The 20,826-nt window shown below is 39.4% G+C and overlaps 1 protein-coding gene across 1 annotated transcript in view; it reads left to right on the top strand.

The window, feature by feature from the left end:
* The first annotated feature begins 13,316 nt into the window (after positions 1 to 13,316).
* Positions 13,317 to 20,826, top strand: part of LOC119523332 (sex comb on midleg-like protein 2) — a 114,732-nt gene continuing 107,222 nt past the window's right edge. Inside the window, exon 1 of the mRNA XM_037822100.1 lies at positions 13,317 to 13,392. The gene's annotated coding sequence lies outside the window, so the exon portion shown is untranslated. The remainder of the gene's footprint in view (positions 13,393 to 20,826) is intronic.

Here is a 20,826-nt window from a genome sequence, read left to right as displayed (position 1 = left end):
ATTTAGCGTTCTGGGAATGCCCAGGAACAACTACGGTCTGTTAATTTCTGATGGGTATGGTAGGAACAAGTTCACAGAAATGTTGCTATATTAGGTTATTTTCTTGGGGTAGAGTAGGAACATGTTGGAAGTAAAGTAGTTCCTTAGGTTAGTTGTCTTTTTCTTACTCCCTTGTTATGGTTTGTTTGAAATGTTTTTTTTATTGTATGTATTTAAAAATTTTTTTTGATCTAGTTGATTTAAAAAAAAAGAGTTAATTAAAAAAAAAGAAAACAATGAAAAAAATGTGCAGAGCCCCCTTGAGGAGCTGGTGGAGAATGCAGGGGTATTGGGCTTCCTCACCTAGATGGTTGCTAATGTGCTCACAGACATAGGGGACTGGTGGTTTGATGGTTGAGCCCTCTACCACGGGACTTGCCCTTGGGAAGACTGTTGCTGCAAAGGAGAGGCTAGGCCTCCCTATAATTGCGCCTAAGAGCCTCCTTCCGAATACCTCTTTGTTGCTCAGATGTGGCCCTCTCTCTCTAGATAAGCCAACTTGGCAGGTGAAATCACTGCCCTCCCCTCTATGTGGGATCAGACACCCAGGGGAGTGAATCTCCCTGGCAACGTGGAATATGACTCCTGGGGAGGAATGTAGACCCGGCATCGTGGGATGGAGAACATCTTCTTGACCAAAAGGGGGATGTGAAAGGAAATGAAATAAGCTTCAGTGGCAGAGAGATTCCAAAAGGAGCCGAGCGGTCACTCTGGTGGGCACTCTTACGCACAATATAGACAACCCTTTTTGGGTTCTAGTGAATTCGAGTAGCTAGCAGTAAATACCTGAAACTATCAAATTACAACCCAGAACCCATGAATCTTGAAGACGATTGTATAAAAATGTAGCTTATGAGGGGTGACAATGTGATCGGGAAAGCCATATGGACCACATTCCCCTTTGTCTAGTTTATGGATGGATGAGTAGAAAAATGGGGGAAGGAAAAAAACAAAGAAACAACAAACAAAAAAAAAACAAAAACAAAAGGCACCCAGTGTTCTTTTTTACTTTAGTTGCTCTTTTTCACTTTAATTTTTATTCTTGTTATTTTCGTGTGTGTGGTAGTGAAGGTGTCAGGGATTGATTTTGATGATGAATGCACAACTATGTGGTGGTCCTGTGAACGACTGAATGTATGCTTTGTTTTGTATGACTCCATGGTATGTGAATATATCTCAATAAAATGAAAAAAAGTGTATCAAGCTGTAAGGAATATTTGAAGACTTACTTTTTTCACTTAATATATTGCTAAGAGTCATCCCTATTGGTGTGTGTTGCTGTCGTTAATTCACTTTGACCAGGTATACTATTCTATTGCATGAATATACTATATTAATTAATCTCCTTGCCTGTTGATTAATCCATTCTCGTGTTGATTGGTATTTGGGTTGTTTTCAGGTTTTTCTATTGTAAGCAGTGCTACTATGAACATATGTACATGTGACTTTGTTTTATCTGGTGCTCATTATCAGTTAGATAAAGTCAACAAGTATATATTTTGGGGTAGGAGTTATACAGTACAAATTTAGAAAACCTCATTCTCATCCTCAAGGAATAGATCATTTTCTTCAGAAAGCCAAGACATAAAAAAAGATAAAACGTAACAAAACAAAATATAGAATTCTGATTATGTAACATAGAAAATGGCAAAATACTCAGTCAAAACCTAACATCGATACTTGTTTTAGCACACACAGAATACAGAATAAGGAGATATTAAGCTGTGTTTCTAAGCTGCATAGATTCTTAGATTTATATTTAATGTCATTTCATTTTACCTTGATTTAAAAATCCAATACCCAATTTTAAGACTTGAAGTGGTTTTGAGATCAATGGTTCTTAACCTTGGCTGTCCATCAGAATTCTGGGAGTTTAAAAAAAAAATCAATGCCCTATTCCAGAGTGATAAAGAATCACCTGTAGTACTCATTAAACATACAGATTCCTAGGCACCTGGCTCTGAAGCGTCAAATTTAATGGCTTGAGAGCAGGCACTGGAATCTGAATAATTAATGAGTACCTTAGGTGATTCTTAAGATCAAGCCAGTCTAGGAAACACTGATTAGACCAGTGCTTCTCAAACTTTAATATGCACATAAATCACCTTGACATTTTGTTAAAATGAAGATGTGATTCAGTAGGTTTGCTGTAGGGCATGGCATTCTGCCTTTCTACTAAGCTCCCAGATGATGCCAAAGCTGCTGGTACACACTTTGAGTAGCAAGGATTTAGAACAATTCTGTCCAATGGAACTTTCTTTGAGATGGAAATGTTCTGCACTGTCCAATATAGCAGCCTCTAGCCACACGTAGCTATACAGCAGTTGAAATGAAGCTGATGTAACTGAGGAACTGGATTTTTATTTTAATTTTAATTCATTTTAAATTTAAATTCAAATAGCCACACGTGGCTAGTGGCTTCCATATTGGAAGCCAGATTTAGAACATCCTTTAGGGTAACTTGTTCAAAGTATTCTAGAATCATTTTGAGTTCGTAAATTATGCTGGTTTCTCAAACTTTCAATTTATAAATCAGCATTCTCATCTTGTAAAAACTGTGAATGTACATTATTCATGGAAGCCTCAATAGAGTCGTGTTGTCTTTCCAGGAAATTTTTATTTATCACAACTTCTGCAATTTGGCTTCCAAAGTTTGTTTCTCATTTACAAAGTTTTCCAAAGTCATCAACGTTTAAGAAAGGGAAATAGGATAATTCACATTTACTGCAATATTTATCATTGAAAAAAATACATTCTAAAATAACCCTGAATGTTCAATTCAGAAATAGTAAAACATATTTGGGACTGTTGGTAACTCTATTTACCAATGATTTAAAATACTTAAGGCTGCTCACACCAAAAAGCATTTGCAGTCATTTCCTTAGAGCTGGCCAATCATGCACTGCCAAAACGTTTTATGAAAATTTAGAGCTTGCTTGTTATTTGTGGAAACTGTGCTAGCAAATGAGTAGCTGACAAGGACCTGATTGTTCATGACACTAAACCTTTAATGTGTTGTATCGTGCTTTGGAAGTTTGCAGACTTAGAATATTTTTTTTCTCCTTTTCCTAGCTGACACAATATAATAAACAAAAGTTTGCACACTGTGGATTTATACAAAGCATCCCACAAAACCACATCTTTCCATCTTCTTTTCTCAGATACCTTGGTTGATGGTCCTCATGACTAGAGGGGAGAAGAGAAGACATGGAGAATACTATGTTATTCAAAGCCTGCTGGAGCTGGACCCCCGTCCTCAGAGTGTGTAGTTGACTGACTCTCTCTCTCTAGATGCCTACAGGCAAGCTGGGAATGTGTGAGGGGGAGTTTGTTGGAAATTTCCAAAACCCAGGAGCTTAACAACTTCTTTAAGAAAGGGAGGAAAATACCCTCTAAGTAAATTTCATCTTGGCTTGTCTAATTTCACTGTGTCCTATATTCAAAGTTTATAGGATTCTGAATGAAGGACTATTTTTCATTCATTTACATAAACCTATAAAGAGTCCATTTGCTCAACAAGGGAAAGCCTATTTGTGCCTATAATCAATGTATTAACCTCATTGACAGCTCTTACCATCTAAATTGCTTGTTTATTTTTCTGCAGGTATCTAGCACAGGACCTGGTGTGTAGTAGGGTCAGTAAGTATTTCCTGTGTGTCATGCAAATGGGTTACAATTGATGCTGGCTTTAGACAGGTAGTCTGAGCGCAGTTGTTTTACATTCACTTTAAAGTTCAGTGCACTTTCATTAATCACACTCCCAGAAAGGAGCAGAGTCAAATGAACCTAGGTTCCCCTGACTCCACATGTTTCCTCTATTAACTCTCGGGATAGATGCTAAGTGTTCACAAACATGCACACTGGTGCTGCCATAAAACCTATACAGACTTTTAAAATTTTGGCTATATCTTTCTGGATTTTAGGCTTTGAATGCTGAAGTGCCCTAAGTATTGCCTTTTATTTTTTCCCATCCATTTTTCTATTAGGTCAATGTTGCTGTTGTTGTACATCATTTAAAAAAATCTTTCCTAAATCTTGACAAGAGATTTTGTGGATTCTAAAGCATCCTTAAATTGCCCTGTTATTGCAAAGAAGTAGTTTAAAATGGTTTAAAATGGTAACCCTTTGCTTTTGAGTTTCCCTAATTTGTTTTTGTTACTGAAGCCGTGTTTATTCGATATTTACACCTTTTCAATTGCTCACTTAAAAAATGTTTGCTCCCCTCGTTTCCTCTTTTGAGCATGGCCTTACCTTAGTTTGGAGGCTTTTCTTACTTTTTTTTGCCTAGATCCTTTTAAGTTAACATCAGTCTTAAATACCACTGTGTGGCAGCCCTTAATGAACTTTAAGGAGCAGTTCTCAAACTTTAACCTGCACCAGAATCACCTAGAGGACTTGTTAAAACACAGATGGCTGGACCCCACCTCTAGAGTTCCTGACTCAGCAGTGTGGGGTGGCACCCGAGAATTTGCATTTCTGACAAGTTCCCAAGTGATGCCCACGACACGGCTGGCCTGGGGCCACCCTTTGAGAACCACTGAAGTAAAATGGTTCTGGGTATTGAACTTCAACAGCTGTTAACATCATAAAATGAGAGACAACCAGGCATTATGTGCCTCCTGAGAGAAGAACATACTACCTACCACCTGGGAAGCAGTCTTGAAAAAAAAAATAGAACTTGGATCTTACTAAGCCTCTAAAGTAACAATTTATGGGAAATATGAAGGACAGAATACATATTAAATCATGGGGATGCAATTAGTGAAATCCAGACCATGGGAAACCAGGGTTCTTCAACTAATAATCTGCAAGAAAAGAGAGAGAGAGAGAGAGAGGAAGAACCTATAGATTAAAAGAGACTTCAAAGACATAGTGACCAATTGCAATGTATGGGCCTTATTTGGATTAATTTTTTAAAAGCTGTAAGAAATGCATGATATTTTGTAGGACAATTGGAAATTTGAAAGGAATGTGTATTTGATGATTTTAGGAAGTTATTCTTAATTATTTAGGTGGTATTATGGTTTTTGTTATTTTAGTAGGTAGGATAATGGCCTTCCAAAGATGTTCATGTCCTAATCCTCCAAACCTGAGAATGTTACTTTACATGACAAAAGGGACTTTCGAGATGCGATTAAATTAATGATCTTGCATGGGGAAAGTATCCTGGATTATCCAGGTGGACCCAATGCAATCACAAGGGTCCTTATGAAGGAAAGAGGGGGTCAGGAGAGTCAGAGAGAAGGAGATGTGATAGCAGCAGAGGTCAGAGAGAGAGAGAGAGAGAGAGAGAGAGAGAGATTTGAAGATGCTGTGCTGCTGGCTTTGAATATGGCAGGTGGGGCCACAAGCCAAGGAATACAGGCAGCCTCTAGAAGCTGGAAAAGGCAAGAAAACAGATTCTCCCCTAGACCCTCCAAAAGGAATGCAGCCCTGTGGACCCATTTTAGACTTCTGGCCTTCAGAACTGTAAGCTAATGAATTTGTGTTATTTTAAGCTACTAAGTTTGTGGTAATTGGTTAGAGCAGCAATAAGAAATGAATACAGTTGTGTTATATTCCAAAAAGGGTCATTATCTTTTAGAGATACATAATGAAATATTTACAAAATAAATATGTCTAGAATTCGTTTCCAAATAATAAGGGAGAAGGGATAATGGAGAGGAGTGTTGTCAAATCAGGATTGGCCATGGTTGTTGGGACTGAGTGATGGGTGCACAGGTGTCCATTATACTATTCTACTTTTGTATATTTCAAAAATTAAATTTAAGCATATATACACACCTAAGGAAAAAAACTTAAGCTAGTTAAGTCTGAGTGCTATGACCTAAAAAGACTTAATGAAGACCACTGAACTAACAGTCAGAAGACCTAGGTTGGTGAAATCCAAGCTGGATTTACCTAGGGGTGGTAACACAGCCAGAGTGGAAATATTATCAGGAATGAAGCCTGAGGGGCTACTCCTCAGGCTGGGGCTGAGACAGGAGAGGACTGAAGGAGTCTAGCCCAGGAAAGACAGGGGCTTAAAGCAAAACCAATGGTGTGAGGCCCCAGGAAAGTAGAAGATATAAACCAACAAAGACGTAGGCACAAAAGGCACAGAAAGACAGTGGATTGAACCAGTCAAGGAGCAAAGAAAAGTCTATGCTTCACAAGGCAAAAGGTTCTGTTTGCCATCTTTTAGGCTCCTAGTCACTGCACTCTTTAGGGGTAGGCAGGTGACCACTTCCAGCCACCATTTCATTTCCTTTTGTTGGATACTGTTGCCTCCTATTTTCATTATTGCCTATTTTAGTTTGACTCTCAACATTTCCAATCAATTTCTTTTAGCTGTTTACTTGATGTTTTGTTTGTTTGCTGGCAAGGCAGTTGGCTGCCCAAATCTATGGAGTAGATGTTATGCAAAGGACCTCTAAATATGGTTGTATTCCCAAACACCATGTTGGTTTATAAGTCTGTATTTAAACAGAGGACCCAAAGGGTCAATAATACAGCTACACAGGATTCCCCCCACCACACACACACACAAGTGTGAAGTGAATCCTGCCCTTGACTATGAATAAAGCAAAGCTTTCAGTATCAGGATGATTAAGGTTTAATATAATTGAAGGCCGAACTACAGCCTTAAGTTAAAAGAATTCATTGTCAGAAGAAGGAGAAAATAATTGGAAAACAAATTACAGTAGCTTTAATCAAAAAGAACAGACTGTGAGAAAGATTCATATGGTGAAATTATCTACAACACTTGTTAAGAATGAAGTTGATAGTTCTTCAACAGGGATGAATTGCAGAGACATAATGTTAAGTGAAAGAAGCCAGACACAAAAAAGGGACATACCGTATGAGTACATTTATAAGATGTCTAAGAAGAGACAAAACTAATCTATAGTGATAGAAGGCAGAATAATGGTTACCTCTGTGGGGATACAGAGGGTCTTGACTGGGAGGAGTCATGAGGAAATTTTCTGGGGTGCTGAAAATGTCTATACCGTGAAATAGGTGAGTACACAGGTATATATACATATGTAAAAATTAATTGAACTATACATTTATGATGTGTGCACTTTACTATAGGTAGGTCAAACCCCAGTTGAGGAAAAAAAAAAAAAATGATTTGGCCACGCTTGTTGTGGGGACTTGTGCAGTTGTTGACCCAGCCAGCCAGTGTGCCACTCTGGCCCTCATTCCTCTCCCTGGGAACTGGGACCCCTACTGTTCTGACTGCTTCCAGCCTCTGCCCACTCCAGCCTGGGCGCTCCAGGATCACTGCTGGGGCATCAGCGGCCACCTGTCCTTGCTTGCCCCATCTCAGGCTGCTCCTGCAGAGGTCATGTTGCCATTAGGAGAGGTGAGTGGAGCCCTAGGAGCTGCAGCTGCAGCTAGAGGGGTTGCTGTAACCTGTGACTCTTTCTCCAACTTCTCTTCTCTCTTCAATAGCTTTCAATAGCTCTACCTCATCCCCAGAAGAAAGTTCAAGTGCCTTAGTGTGGCACTCCAGGTCCTCACTAAATTGACCCCTTCTTATTTTTTCCAGTACAATGACACTTCCCTGGTTCGAAGACCATGCAATGACGTTTCATTACTTTGCGCAAACGCTGTTCCCTGTGAGCTCCTGTGTCTGTTTGGCAAACTCTGCATCCTTCACTTCTCAGATCTTCAGTCCCATTAAGAAATAGGCACTAATAATTGTGGAATTTTACTATCAACCAGACAGCATGTTAGGTGCTTTTCATACATTATCTTCTTTAACCTTCACTCTAAGACTATCTCCAAGTGAATTTTACCAACTCCCAGTATTATAGTGACGTGTTTACCTTTGACAGGCTGTGAAACCCTTAGGTGCTATACACACGGTACTTCAGGTCCATACGTTTTCATAGAGCTGACAAAAATATTTGAGACCCTTCACCCCACCCAATCCCCTCAATTGACTGGCTCAAAATATGGAAAGAAAACCATTTCAATAATGGTCCCAAGAGAAGGTACAATCATATGTTATTTTGAAGAGATTTTAATGGATTATTTGCAGAGCTGTGGGTAGGTTTAAGGAAACCAACAAGGGATGCTGCAGGAGCCCATGGACGAGTTACAGCTAGAAGCTGTATCTCCCCTCTCAGCCATCCTGAAGACCCAGTGAGAACTGGGGCTATGAGAGAAGAGTCCCTGCCAAGAGCTGTCACTGTAAAGGACTCTGCCACTGCCAGAACTGAGGTTGTCGGCAGGAAGGGAGTGAGTAAGAAAGACCCCTGCCTCCCTCTCCCCTGGCTTCCCCTCCTGCTAGTGCCTGCCATTAGCCAAACCAGTGGCAGGCAAAAGAGCCAGGATGATGCACACTGGAGGGGTCAGTCCCCCAGGACCCAGAGTAAGGCAAAGAATGGAAAAGGCACAGAGTGGAGGGACACTTCAAATGGAGATCAGCCAGCACAAAAACTGTAAAAGCAAAATTAATGAATGTTCTAAAGAAATGTCTAAAGGATACTGTATCAGCCGGTCAACTGCAACTCCACTCATTTAGTTATACGATATTATTTTACATAGGTACATTGAAAAATGTTTGACACGAGGGAGGGTGTGGCAAGAGAACCTAGGTCTTAAAACACTCATCTTAAAACATTTATCTATCTTATCATATCTATCTTATCTATCTATCTATCCATCTATCCATACATACATACATCCATCCTCTTTTGCCTCTTTGCACTGGGTGTAAACTCCTTGAGTATTCAAATTGTTTTATTCACCTTGGTATCCCCACCTCTAGCAGAGGGGTACACAACAGGCATACAATAAATGTTTCGGATTTAAATGAAGGGCTAAGTGAACATAATAGTGGCTAAGTATAGTATATAACATTCTTTGAGGTTATAACAGTTACAGCACATGAAATACTGGGCTTTGCCAAAGTCAGCTTAGCTCTCATACATTTTATTGGTAAAAGACTAATTTATGTGGAAAAAAATGTATGGAGATTCACTAAAGAAAGACCAGGTGGTTTTCTGATAGATTCAAATAGCACTTTCTCACCTGTGAAATAAGTGTGGCAGATTTTATTATCCCCATTTTAAAGATGACAAAAGCTGAGGCATGGAAAGATTATAAAGAAACACAGTTAGTTAGCTGATGATAGACTTGAGATTCAAGCTAAGAGCTCAGATCTCCTGACATAGCCATGTCCTACTTTCCTAAAATACATTGCCTTCCTGGTAGAATAGCGTTTCTTTCTTAATATCATAGGCTTTCCTCTTCATATTTTTTCAGGCAAATTATTAGTTTGAGGTTAGGAAAAAAGGTTTACTGTAACCAACAATAATTTAAATTTTATTGCTGTGTGCTCTTGGTTTAATGGTGAAAAAAAAAAAAGGGCAGTTTGTAAGAAAAAAGAATCAGGGTATTTGTAGATCCAGCTTCTATTTTAATTAATCAATCAGTTATTTATACCTACTAGATGGATTTTTTTTTTTACTAAAGTGAAAAATATGAATGGTGAAATCAACCAGGAACACCTTGGATCTCTAGTCTCTGCCATTACTAGGCTTCTGTGTTTTAGGGTGAAAGGAGCTCAAGAAGTGGGAAAACTAGAGGGAGCCTTCCTCCACTAATCATCCTAAAACTTTAACTTTACCTAGACAAATAGTATTGTCTTTAAATAAGTATGTATGTAAATGGAAATCTAGATTAAACTTGCTTATCTAAGAAAGAAGATAATCATTGACTAATATTTAACTCAAAAGAAAGGAACAAAAGGAAGTAATCAAACACATTTCAGATACAGGAGTATTTTGCATTGGAGTGGGACTGGGTGGGTGGCATATCTTCTTTAAGGTTGTCACAGATTTTAGGTTGAATCAGGAGAACTATAGGAGCAAATCTAAGGCTTGTAAAATAAATCACAAAAATTTGGATATTACCAGCCTTAGCTTTTACTCTTTCAGTCCAAAAGATCCCTTTATTTACATGTTCTCTAGGCAAAAATAATTGAACATCTTAATAGGTATTCATTCATTCATTCACTCATCCAACAAATATTTACCAAATTTCTCCTATATGCAAGACACTGCCATGTAATGTAAAAGAAATAGTGCTGTTCTGACCTATTCTACAATTATTAAAAAGCAGTCTCAAATTTATTTTGGCAAAGGGGGAAAAGCAAAGTATTAGTAAGTACAAGAGTTATCGAATGTTTATATGTGTGGTGTGTGTGATAAAAGCGTATGAATGATCACAAGTGTTTTAGTTTCCTAGGCTGCTCAAAGCAGATACCATGAAATGGGTTGGCTTAACCAATGGGAATTTATTAGCTTACAGTTTGAGGTTGAGAAAATGTCCATATCAAGGCAATGCTTTCTTCCCAAAGACAGGCTGCTGGTGATCCTTGGCTCCTCCGTAACATGGCAAGGCACATGTGGAGATGAGCCAACACAAAAACTGTAAAAGCAAAATTAATTAATGTTTTAATGAAATGTCGACCAGTCAATTGCAACTCCACTCATCTAGTTATACAATATTATTTTACATGGGTACATGGAAAAATGTTTGACACGATGGAAGGTGTCAAGGTTTCTTTGTTTTCAGCTTCTTGCTTCCTTGGCTGTCTCTGTATTCGTTTATAAAGGACTCCAGTAATGGGATTCAGACCCATCATGAATGAGGTGGGTCACACCTTAACTGAAGTAGCCTCATCAAAAGGTCCTACTTACAATGGGTTCACACCCACAGGAATGAATGTTTTTCTGGGGTATATACAGCTTCAATCCACCACAACAGGAAAGGAAGAAATAGTTAGGAAAGGTTCGCATATATGTTCAAAAACTAACTCTGCCATTTATTTGCTATGTAATATTCAATTTCCTCATCTACAAAAGGGGAATAAGAATACCTGCCTCATAGGAACATTGTGAATATTGGAAATCATATATCTCAAGACACTAGCATGATTCTCACAGTTGGTAGGTGCTCAGTAAATGGTAGCTATTATAACCAATAATTCTTTTAACATAACAGAGTCACTTTATAAATGCTTTGGTGAATATAGTTACTGAGAAGATACTGTTCTTATAGAAATAATGCAGATTACATTTTTAGAGTAAGGGCTTCAGTAATTTCACATTAAAAACAGAAATATGGGAAGTAGATGAGGCATCAGGGACACAGGCAATTTAGCAAGCAAGGTATTCCTACAATTTAATAAAGGGTACATATATGTAAAAAGGGGTACAAACGATAACCCAAATCTTTCATATACAGAATGTAGAGATGAATATTTCAAATATTTTCATTGCATTAAGATTAAAAAGACAGTGACCTCTAATTAAGAATTTAAGTCTCCCCAGCCCTGCTGTTGCCTATACTAAAGGTTTGCTTAGATTAAACCTCTGCTTAATTTCTTACTGTTGGAGATATTTGTTGGGGATTGAATCATTTCCCCACAAAAGGCATGTTGAGGTCCCAAGCCCTGGTCCTGTGGATGTAAACCCATTTGTCAATAAGACTTTTGAAAATGTTATCAGTGAAGGTATGCCCAAACTGAATGAGGGTGGGCCTTAATCCAATGTGGGTGAAGTCCTTACAAGCAAAGGAAATTGGACACAGAACAGTCAGAAGCTAGAAGTCAATGGAACTTGGAAGAGAAAATAGAAGATGACACTATATGCATTGGCATGTGACTGAAAAGCCAAAGAACCCCAAAGATTGCCAGGCAGCCAGAAGATCCCAATGGTGGGAGGAAGCAAGCCTTCTAGCTTCTGAAACTGTGAGCCGACCCATTGTATGGTATTTGTTTTAGCAGATGGGACATTAAAACAGTATCTTCTGCTTTTTAAGTGTTTGAACCTTCATCTTAGACCATTTCAACATTCCGTGCTCTGTGGTATGTATTATACAGATGATATGGTCAAATCTCTTTTTTAATATTTGCCTATTATCGGCTTAGTTTTTCTATTTTCACCTTAAAGTCTACTTGAATTTTCCATTAACATTTATTTATACATTTTTAAAGGATTCATGAATAATCAGAACAATTTGCTTTTGCACTGTTCACCAATGTTCAGATACAATAAAAAACCACTAACTACTGCAGAAGTTGCAGCTTACTAAGGCAAAAGTTTCCTATGGAAATAACTAACTTCACTCTGTATTGTAGAAATTGGCTATGTTCTCGGGGTTTTTTTGTTTTCTGTTTTAGTTTCTGGTTTCTGAATTATGATTTAAAAAGCACATCATGCACTATATATAAGTTAAGGCGATCAAGGATGCAAAACCTACATCCAGCTTTTAAAAGTGTTGTAGAAAGAGAAGGCCGGGCAATGGTTTACTTTTGGCTAGCATAAGCATTGTATTAAGACAGAAGTCTTAAATCCACTTATACTCAACCTCCCAGCAAAGGATGGGATGTTTTCTCCCGTTTTCTGTTTGCTACTTTTTGTGCTCAGAGATTCGTGGGCCGTTTTAAGGCTATGTTTGCAGCCCCTCCCTCCTCGGTGCAACCTCCACCTGCGCAACGGGCTCCGCTCTGGGCGAGTGGATCGGGCAGAAGGAACCCCGAAACGGATTCTCGAGGACTCTCCCAAGCACCCTCAGGTAAGTGAGCAAATTATGCCCCTCAGCCCCCAAGGGGTTAATCTGTAGTTCCCGTTAGCTCAAGTCTGGGTTTAAAGGAACAACTAAATCCAGAAAGTGGAACTTGGAGTGGAATGTGTGGCACAAAACTATGGGAAAAAAAGCTGTTTCAAGAAATATGCTGCAACACGCTTAGGAGTGGCTTTGCTGGAGCTGCTTTAACCAGCTGCTTCTCCCCTGCTCCTCGAACTTGCCTGAGTTCTAGGGCAGTGGCTGCTCTTCGGATGCGTGGTCAGGATGGGCGGTGACCGGGAAGCGAAGGCTACAGAGAAGGGGAGCGAGTTCCTGGGATGGACACTTGACGCGGACCCCAGTATTCCACTTGGGCGGTCTTGGGTGCAAGGTCTGCGACTAGCTTTTTTGGAGGGCTTCCCATATTTCTGTTTTAATGTGAAATTACTGAAGCCCTTACTCTAAAAAACTGCCCAGGGCTTTCCCGGGCTCGCAGTCTCCTATCATCCGCGCCCTGAGACGCCCGAAAGCGTCTGCAGCAGTCACAGAGCTGCCGAGCGCTTCCGGCTCCCAGCTATGCTCGCGGCGGCGGTCTTAAGGTGTGTGACGGACAACCGCAAGGCACGCGGGCTGGTCGGGCCGGGGGGCGGGGCGGCGGCGGCGGTTGCGGGGCATGCGCGTCTCCGCGCGCGGCTTCTCAAACATGGCGGCGGCGGTGTGAAGTCCGTTGCCGGCTCGCGGGACTAGTGTGAGAGAATTTTGCGTCTTTGGCCGACGAGACCCGAGGTGCGTGGCGACTCCGGGCTCCGGGAGGAACTGGGGAGGCGGAGTTGTGGCGTCCGGGTCCCGGCCGTTGACCGTGGGCGGGCGGAGGGGAGCTCTCGGCGGCGCGTCCAGCTCGAGGAACGCCCCCTCACCGTCCCGCGGGGGTCTCGCTTCAGCTCGGCCCCACGCCCTCTTCTCCCATCCCCAAGGCCGCGGCTTCCCTGCCCCATGTAGCGCTCTCCGCGGGCTCCCCGAGGCCGTTCTCGCGCCACCCCTCCTGTTCTCCCGGGGCCCCTGTCGCCGGGCGCGGGCCCATTGCGCCCGCGGCGTTCGGGAGCCCGGCGGTTGTCCCCAAGCGGCGTCCTTCTCCTCAGCGCGGACAGCGCCCTGCCGCGCATCCGCCTCATCCTCGGGGCTGGGACCGGGTAGGGGCCGTGGCGCGGATGGGCGGCCCGCGAGTTTCGCGTGCCGGGGGTGGGGAGCAGGAATGACTTCGCGTGGTCTGGGTTGAGACCGCCCTGGGCTCCTTCCGGGGACTTGTGAGGTAAACTTTCGGAGTTTGGGAGAGAAACGTCAGCCCGGAAGGATGCGCTAGTGGCGGGGCGCGGATACCGGTGCCAGGTGCGCCCCAGGCCTCGCGTCCGGGGCACCTGGGGTGGGGGGCCGGGGACTCGCCCTGAGGGGAGGGCTCTCCCCGCAGGGGTGACGAGGGTCTCCAACTCTCCTGAGGAGCCGCAAGGCGGCGGCGGCGGTGGCGGCGCCGTTCCCTGGAGGCTAGACAGCCACTGAGGACCATCGCTGCCTTATTTAGAAACAGCCCCGAAATGGTTCCTTACCTTTCTCACTTTTCCCCCTGTTCGTGGTTGTGCTTATCCGAGTATGGAGAACCAGTGGTAGAACGGCTAGCGAATTTTGTAGATTTTGCGCCTTAAGGTTATACATCGTTTCAAGTGGTGAACTGTGTAGCTCGCTTGTTTGGTTTCTTCTTCTTTTTAATGTTCGGGCAGTACAGGTTTTTATTTGCAAGTTCCCATTTAGGTTTATCGTAAATTTTTAAAAGGTTGCAAAGCATCTGCCATGTTACAGAGTGTGATTACACTTTAAAATTTGCCTGTATTTTGAAGAATTAGAAAATTAACATTTTATGACTTACTTGTAGGGTGACTTGAGGACATTTCTAGAAAGGGAATAGGTCCGTTAGTGGGGCGGGGGTGGGGGGTGGGACCGAGGCAGGGAAGTAATTAACTTGCTTCTGAGCATAGGATTTACAAAATTATTGGGAATAGTTTCTTTTCCCAAGCAACTGTAGATGTTGCTGCATTTTTAATGCCTCCAGAGCTATTCATGTTTCTGTTTTGGGGAAAAGCTGTGTTATAAAAAGATGTATACCGTTTATGGAGTGCAACTTCCTGTGACAAGGTACCACAACAATAATTCATAGACACACTTTTAGTTTATTTTTCCGTAACAGTGCTGGGGAATGTTCTTCAGTAATGACAGTTTTGCCTTCCTTGCTATTCTTTTTTCTTATTTACTCATTAAATAAGGTTTCCAAGGACGAATGTTCTTTCAAGCTGTTGGTGGTTTGCTGTATTTATTGGGAAGAATGTGAAAATAAGCTTTTGGAAATGAGTCCAATTGGGATTTTGAGAAAGGAGTGAATTTATGAGCACTCACTTGATACCTTGTATATGTTTTGCCATAGCTTTATCCATAACCTTCAAAACAGTCTGATAGAATTAACAACACATAGTCAAACACCATTTAAAAAGGCATAAAAAATTTTGAATAAACTTCACATATGTCATGCAACCTTATAAGCTTCTTAAGGGTGGTATATCTGTTTCCCCTGAAGAACTTGATTTGCTTTGGAAGTTGTATTTTGGGGGAAAAAAATTAATGTAATTGAACTATGTGTAAGGATGCTTTAAAGCTGATAGTACCATAATATGTGCGAAGAACATTGGAGACAGTCTTAAAGAGGTGGTGTCAGTTTTTCTCATGAGTCAGTTGCTCAGTCTTTGTGATTTATTGTTCAATCTCCACATCTTTATTAGGTGCTTATGTTATCTGTGATATGGAGTTCAGTTCAGTCAACATTTATTCAGAGCCTACTAAGTTCTGGGCACAGTGCTAGTTTCTGAGTGTTTAAGGCTTCCCACCAGTAGTTTATTCCTGAAAATTTCAAGAGTCTAGCTAAGAAAATCATTATGAATGTGGAACAAGTATTCCTTTTATTTAATGGGCAAACTCAAGGAGTCAGTATTTTTGTCATTATTCTCTGAACAAAATTCTAGGTGTAACTGAATTATTTCTGACTTGTGTGATGCTAACTTTGTACTTTTTTGTTATGATTATGGAAAATTATACATTTTTATGAGGGATTATTTTCTGGGTCAAGCAGATAAACATGTTGGTTAGCCTAAAAGGAAAAAATGAGTTACTGGTACAAGTTGAAATCAGTATGTGCTCTGGAGAGTGGCCTTTTTTTTTTTTTTTAATGCTAAGCAACTTCACTTCCTATGACCATGTATTTTAGACTGGAACTGAATTTTTAACTGATATTTTAGGGCACTTTCTTTTTTTTTCAAAATATTTCAGAAATCTCTTCGTGCGTAAAAATAACAAGGGTTATGATGGTCAACTATAAGCCAGATGTGACTCTCATTTTCTTTTGGGTTTGTTCCTTTTTAGCTGCCTGCCTGTTCCTCCCAGATGCTTCCTATCGCCCCTCTTCCTGCCCCTGTTCCCTTTGCTGTTGGTGTCTGTTGGTGTCAGTGAAATGGTCAGGGTAATCCTGTGCTGCGTCACTGAGAAATAATTGATGATGGTAAAGTGCCTTGAAAAGACTGAGTAAATATCAAGTCTTTTGAATGAGTTGATGTATCACCTTGTTCCATTCAAGGAATATCCAACTCCCAATGTCTCCATACTCGTAGGGGAGAGGGGAGAGAAGGGAAGAGGAAAATTTCACTTCAGTATTTTACCGTCCCTCTCTTTGGGTTAATAGAAATTATTATTGTAACTTTAGTAACTGGAACACTGGTGGACACAAGAGATCCTCTAATTGAGTTATGAGTCACTTTTAGTCCTTTTTCGCCATATACAACTCTATCTGCCACCTTTTCCCCCCTCTGTGCCAACTCCATTTTCATTCCAGTTGTGAAAGGAAATCTGAGGTCATCTCTATTAGTTACCCTCCCCTAGGAGTCTCATTGCCTCCTCATAGTTATATTTCTGTTTTTTAGGATATACATGATCTGAACAAACTGAGCTCTGCCAGCTATCCATGTTAGAGCCATGAGGCTATGGTGTAAAGACTGATCTGGTGTTGCCAGCAGATGTTCTGTGGTTTGGAGTGAGCAAAGCACCCCTAAGAATTTTAGGAACATTATTAATGTCTAAGAACAACCCTTCATAATACCTTAGAATTTGAAGTGACAAATTTTGGTGATTTTGAGAGTTTACCTTTCCCTGGTTTGGGGGAAGGGATCTGTAGGATCCCTTTGTCTTGGGGAAATGGATTAAAGGAAGCACTGTCATTTATATTAGATTAAAATTGGCTGGTATATTTTGGTGGTAAATTCTCCAGGCTCTAACTAGCTTGGGCTTTGGCTATTCTAAGCATAGAAATGCCTTTACCATAGTGATAACATCTCAGTTTTTAAAAGATAGCAGAGGTGGTGGTTCTTAAAGTGAGATAACTTGAAAAATTTCAGAAACCATCTAAGTTTTGAAAATGTGCATATGTTCTTTGGTTTTCATGAGTAAGGCATTTTGCTTATTTTGTCTTTATGTTGTCTTTATGTATAAGTAAAACTTGGCCACCTTAGAAATAATAACACTGGTGACTTTTATATTGTGATTTCTACTAAACATATGTTCCTAAACTTTCCTCTTTCTTTCATTTTTTGGGGGCATGTGGTGGAAAGGTTTTAAAATAAGAAATAGAGCTAAAAGTAAAAGATTCGCAGCTGCTACGACAGTTTATGTGATGGTGCCATGCCATTCAGCTTTATTTCATGCTCATCTGTCCTAGGCTAGATTAATTTCTTATTTAATCAATGTGTTAAAAAAAAAAAAAAAAAAAAAGCAGCAGCAGCTTCTTGAGTCTTCCTATGAGGAAAGAGCTGGGAAACGTTTGAAGATAGAGAGCTTTTGACTACCTATTACTTGTGACCTGTGTTTATGGCTGTGGCTCTACCTCTTCCTAAGTTTATAGGAGCAAATTGTTCTAAGAGCGGAAAGAGAATGCCCACCTCTTGTGGTTACGTGCCATTGTAAACTTTGGAAGGGACAGATATATTGCAATTATAGGGCATGCATTGAGAGTGCTTTCTTTTCCCAGGGAAAAGCTGGTGGGACTCTTTGCTTCTTGTTTTTAGAATACACGTTTGAATTTTCTCTACCTGTTTCCCATAAGGATTAACTGGTGTTGAATGACAGATACAAAACAGCTCCATTTGTTTGGTATCTACCTTGTAGCCTTGATATAGTTTTTAAAGTGTGTGTATTGTCAGTGTTCTTTTTTTTTTGTTTGTTTGTTAACATTTGGTCACCTTTTCTACCTTTCATCAGTTTTAGCTGGTTTAAGATTTTGATTATATATTTAGTTTTACATTAAGCAGCGAATCAGATGTTTCTTCCCTTCAGTTCTCTTGCCTCTCTAAATACAGTTGGAAATGTGCCCAACTGGTATGTCTTTATTTTCTTTTGAAAGATTTTAAAAAGTATTTTATTTGGAATATTTTTTCAATATACTTTAAAATTATTAGAAAAGTAATATAATCAATGTTATCTAATTTTTTATTAACTTGTTAGAGTTTCATAAGTCTGTTCGAATGAAGCACGTTGTCATTGATGGTCATTGAAAGAATTAATGTAGTACTCATTAATGGTAAGTACATTTACACATGGCTTGGATTTAGATTACTTTAGAAACTGACTTGAGATTATCATGTTGAGATTTTGAGAGGTTGTAAGAAATATTTAAATAGGTAATTTGCTGACACCTGCCTCATGTTTGAAGTATTGTCAGGGATGTTGAGCTTTCTGGGCACTTCAGATTGTGGTTTATTGCAGCTTTTTTGTAGTCTGTTGTCTAGCAGGGATTGCTGTTGTCATCATTTCCATTATTTTTTGTAGTGCTGGTGTTAGAAACCATAAATCCAGACTGCTGTGATAATAGGAACAGGCTGAAACCTGACCCAGTTCCTTTGTCAAAATGTCACACCATGAGCTGCCTGTAGTAAATTGACATGCCTTACCATTAACTCCAGTCCTCCACAAAAGGTGGGCAGCAGGTCTTTGGACAATTAGCCTGTGGCTGTATTTTAAAGCTTTAGGAATTTATAACTATATAGGGATTTTGGCAACCCTTGGCTTGTATTTCATTTATCTGTTTTCTCATATAACGTACTTAACTAAATACATAGCTTTCACATAAATCATTTAAAAATTATAAATGATTAATTGTTTTAACTTGTAGGTTATAAATTTTTAGATAACTTCAATTAAAAATTCTTGAAAATAGTTAAGTCTTTTTTGGGGGTTTGTTTTGACACAGAGCAAGATTAATTTCTGTTTGCTGGGGTAGATATTACAAAACCATAATTAAAATTGCTCCTCCAGAAATCTTAATTTCTTCCAAAGAAGACTTGATTTGATAAATCCTTACTACCAAAAAAAAGTTTATTCTTAATATTGATTAGTCACAATTCAGAGATGGAATTTTATTTTTTAGGGTAATTATAGTACTAGAATTTAGTGTTTTTTTTCTGATTACCTTTATTTATTTATTTATTTATTTTTTTTTTTGCCTTAATTTTTTTTATTAAATTCAGTTTTATTGAAATACATTCACACACCATACAATCATCCATGATATACAATCCACTGTCCACAGTATGATAACATAGTTATGCGTTCATCACTACAATCTATCTCTGAACATTTTCCTTACATCTGATTACCTTTATAGTTATGCCATAAAATGGAAAATTTGATTATTTACTTGTGTTAATTAGATACTTGAAAAATCTTAAAGTGATGAATCATGTATAATTCAGCAAGCACTTTTTCTGTCCTATATTACAATAATCACCATTACTAGAAGCAAAATTTTAGGTAAAAGGAACCAGCATCTCTTTGTCAAAGAAAAATGTATGACTGTGATCTATTTGATTTAAATCAATATGTAGTTTTGCATTTAGATACAGATGTGAAGTGCTTCTTGAAATAAAGTAATCAACTATTTTCATATCAAAATGAAAAACTTAAAGATGTTGTTCTATGCAGTTAACTCATACTTTCCCAATCAGCCTCTTGCATATTGACTGAACAGTAAAGAAGAACTTTTTTGTTTTGTTGTTGAAATCTAAAAACATGTCTGTAACAAGATAGACTAAAAAATAAAAATAAAAATCTTTTCTACCTGTGCTATTTCATTAATAGTCTCTGGTAAATTATGTGTATGTATGACTTCCACCACTTATTACAACATTTCCTTTAAAACTACCAGCAAACACTGTGAACTCTTAGCCTTGAAACGTCTTATACTGTTGTTATACTCAAGGGGATAAATGAATTATTTTTGCAATTAGATTATTTTGTGAGTAGGGACTGCCTTTCCCTTTTCTTTATGAGAATTGGCTTAAAGCTTGTGTTTTAGCCCCAATTGTTATATAATTGGAATTTATAAACTGAATTCTAGCGCAGCATATGTTCCTAATTGTTCCTTCTCCTGGGAAAAAACTGCATATAATAGTAACCCACTTATACTGAGCCTGTCTTTTTGAGCTCTCAAACATCCTAGAAAGAGATCAAACTTAGGGTAAAAAAGAATAAAGATCTATCCGCTTGTGGGAAGGTGGAGATGGGTCTGGGGAGCTCTCTCATATCTAACAGGATTTTCTTCTTGGTCCGTTGACCTAGACTTTTGTGTAAATTAAGCAGCAGATTAGAAATTGTAGGAAAGAACAGAGAAGAATGACAATGACAGCCAGAAAAAAATGTCACCAAATATTGTTTTTAAAACACAGTGTTCTGGGTCTATTTGGTTTAAATACAAGTAGCCTGTAGCTTAGTAGGTACTTATTTACACATTCAACAAACATTTGGAGGGCCCTAGTATGTGATAGATGCTGGGCTAGTTATTCTCGAGGATACAAAGATGAACCAGACATGATACTGCTCCCAGGAGCTTACTGTCTAGCAGGGGAGATAATCACAAAATAATCTAATTGCAACAGAGGCAATTTTAGCATAAAGATTAAGCATTCATGAACCTAGGTTCAAATCTAGCTGGATGACCTTGGGCAGATCTTTGAACCTCAATATCCTTAACTTCCAAATGGACATTAATAGACACTAATAACAGCATCTACCTTCCAGGCTTATAATAAACTTTAGATAAGAAAAACGTATATAAAGGCCTTAGTAGGGTTCCAGACACTT

The sequence above is a fragment of the Choloepus didactylus genome, chromosome X (genome assembly GCF_015220235.1).
Source record: "Choloepus didactylus isolate mChoDid1 chromosome X, mChoDid1.pri, whole genome shotgun sequence".
Lineage (NCBI taxonomy): Eukaryota > Metazoa > Chordata > Mammalia > Pilosa > Megalonychidae > Choloepus > Choloepus didactylus.
The sequence above is the reverse complement of the archived record's forward strand: the minus strand, read 5'-3'. Positions and strand labels throughout refer to the sequence as shown.